This window comes from Myotis brandtii, unplaced genomic scaffold (genome assembly GCF_000412655.1).
Source record: "Myotis brandtii unplaced genomic scaffold, ASM41265v1 scaffold579, whole genome shotgun sequence".
In the NCBI taxonomy this organism is placed as follows: Eukaryota; Metazoa; Chordata; class Mammalia; order Chiroptera; family Vespertilionidae; genus Myotis; species Myotis brandtii.
Genome location: NW_005370171.1, coordinates 869,213 through 871,908, shown reverse-complemented (window position 1 = coordinate 871,908; position 2,696 = coordinate 869,213). Strand labels below are relative to the sequence as shown.

General features: G+C 59.6%; 1 protein-coding gene across 1 annotated transcript in view; it reads right to left on the bottom strand.

The window, feature by feature from the left end:
• The window catches only part of FOXK1 (forkhead box K1), a gene marked incomplete at its 3' end in the record, with an annotated part of 66,491 nt that overhangs the window by 13,533 nt on the left and 50,262 nt on the right, over positions 1-2,696 (bottom strand). The window lies entirely within an intron of this gene.

Genomic DNA, 2,696 nt, shown 5'->3' with positions numbered 1-2,696 from the left:
CATGTCAGAGTGGACGCCCAGCCCCGCCCCGCGGACCCGGCAGGCAGCCCTCACGCCGTCCCCGTTGCTCTGATAGAACAGCAGTTGTTATGAAACGACACTGAGAACATGTTGCCCGGGTCCCAGGATCACGAGAGCCCCCTCGGGGCGACCCCCTCCCACGCTGTCACTTGTGGGACATGCATCTGCTCTGAACGCCGCCTGCACGGATCGCAGAGAAAGCTGGGGTCCCACGGGCTCGCCGGCCGGTGCCGATTCTCCTGGAGACTGAGCGGACGGGCTGCACGTGGTCCCAAAGGGGGCGCCGGCCGGCAGGGAGCCCCAGGACGCCGCTGACCCACAGGCCCTGCGTTTCCATTTCCAAACTAAAACGGGACAAAGGCTCTGACGCTCCTGCGCTGCTTCCGTGTGGTGCCGCTGACCCTGAACACCAGAGGTCAGGGCTGGGGGTCCGTCATGGTCGGCACCGCCCATCGTTCTGCCTAGAGCAGCCGTGGGCAAACTACGGCCTGCGGGCCGGATCCGGCCCGTTTGAAATGAATAAAACTAAAAAAAAAAAAAAAGACCGTACCCTTTTATGTAATGATGTTTACTTTGAATTTATATTAGTTCACACAAACACTCCATCCATGCTTTTGTTCCGGCCCTCCGGTCCAGTTTAAGAACCCATTGTGGCCCTCGAGTCAAAAAGTTTGCCCACCCCTGGCCTAGAGCCACCAGGGCTCTGGAACCATCCTGCCTGTTTCTCCTTTAAGCCACGGTTAAAGCCACACTGCCGTCCTCCACCTTCCACACACACACACACACACACACACACACACACACACACGCGCACACACCTGTCCCACAGCATTAGACATGAAGGCAACGATAATGACAAGCAGTTTCCAATGGCCTTTCCCTGTCTCTTCCTTTAGCTGCTACAAAGGAACAAACAAGCCCGGTGCCTGCCCGCCCAGGACACGCCGTGGCCTCGCCGTGCGCCGTGGAGGTCTGTGCTGAGTGACCCGGGCCACCACGGTCACCCAGAAAGAGGACACGCTTCGGCTGAGAGTCACAGGCAGACGGGAATCGTTGCAGACGGTGTAGGTGAAGGCGAGAGATGGCCCACGGTCCCGAGGGAAGCTCTCGCCTGGGGATCTGAAAACCGGTTCCAGCGAGCTTGTGGCCTGGACGGGCCTCTGAGACTGTCCCTGCCCCCACCGAATGGCTTGCTAACCAAAGGGGGCCTCCCAGGCCCCAGCTAAGGCGGAGGACATGAGCGCGCAGACGGCGGCCGTCCGGCGGCACCCACAGGCCGGGATGCGCTGCCCCCGAGTCTGGCACCACCAGCGACTGTTCCCAGACACCTTCCTGCCGCGATGGGAAGTTTCCAGAGAAGGCTTAACGATAAACATTTTCACACTATTTACTGCAACAGTGATCTCAAAGCATCTCCGGACTCACTCCCCCAAAGCCACTGCAGCAGGACCTCCCTCGGAGGAGGACGTGCCAGGAAGAGACTGAACTTTAAGCTGGTGTGTCCCGGTGCTGGCGGCCGCCCCATGCGCTCCCTGAACATCGGCAGCCGGGTCCCGGCCCTCGGCCCTCGCTGGGTTTAGTGAGCGAGCTTTGCAGTTAACGCTGCCCCGAGGGAGCACCACGCTCTCCCTGGACCCGGCCACATCGCGCCCGCCGGCAGCAGGGAGGCTCCGGGCAGCCAGCTGCACCCGCAGGGCCACCCCCTTCATGGGCACAGAAGTCTGGCCCTGAGCAGAGACAGGCAGTGGTGGCTGCAGCGGCTGGGGCGGGGCTGGATGGACAGTGACCGCGCTGGGTGCGGGTTTCTTTCAGGGCTGACACACGTGCTCAGATCAGGGTGGCGGTGGCTGCCACATGCTAAGCCCAGGCCTGAACAGTTTAAATGAGACGCTGTGGGACTGACACGGGCAGTGCCGACCCGTGTGCACACAGCATGTCCAGTTCTCTTTCGTTCTCTCCCTTGACACTGATTTAAAGAAACTGCTTTAAGCCCTGGCTGGTTTGGCTCAGTGGATAGAGTGTCGGCCTGCAGACTGAGGGTCCCAGGTTCAATTCCAGTCAAGGGCACATGCCTGGGTTGTGGGCTCCATCCCCAGTAGGGGGTGTGCAGGAGGCAGCTGATCAGTGATTCTCTCTCATCATTGATGTTTCTGTCTCTGTCCCTCTCCCTTCCTCTCTGAAATCAATAAAAATATCTATAATAGTAAAAGAGAATGATGCAAACTGACCATCCCTTCGCGATGCCCACAAGCCACGCCTGTCAGCCAATCAGGAGTGGGTATTCAAATAAACCTGACAAAAATGGCAGGTTAATTTGCATATGCAGGTGTCAAGCGCCCTGGGAGGTAACGGTGGCCGTGGGCTGGCTGTGCCAAGCTACGCCCGCGGGCTCCCGGGACCTTCACGGGCAGAGAGCAGAGCGGGAGAACAGGCAGAGAGCAGGAGGTTTGGAGGACTTGGCAGAGCAGGAGACCGCTGGAAATAGAGCAGAGCGAGAGAGAGGGCAGCTTGGAGGGCGCGGCTCCCTGTCACCCCAGCTTCCTCATCACAGCTGTGGAAACTGACAGCAGGGAGGAGGAAGTCCCACCCCCACAGAATCAGCCAGAATCAGCCATTGGTCAGACAGCTCTCAGCGGCCTGACAGCCAGGACTCTCATTCACCTGCATCTCAGACC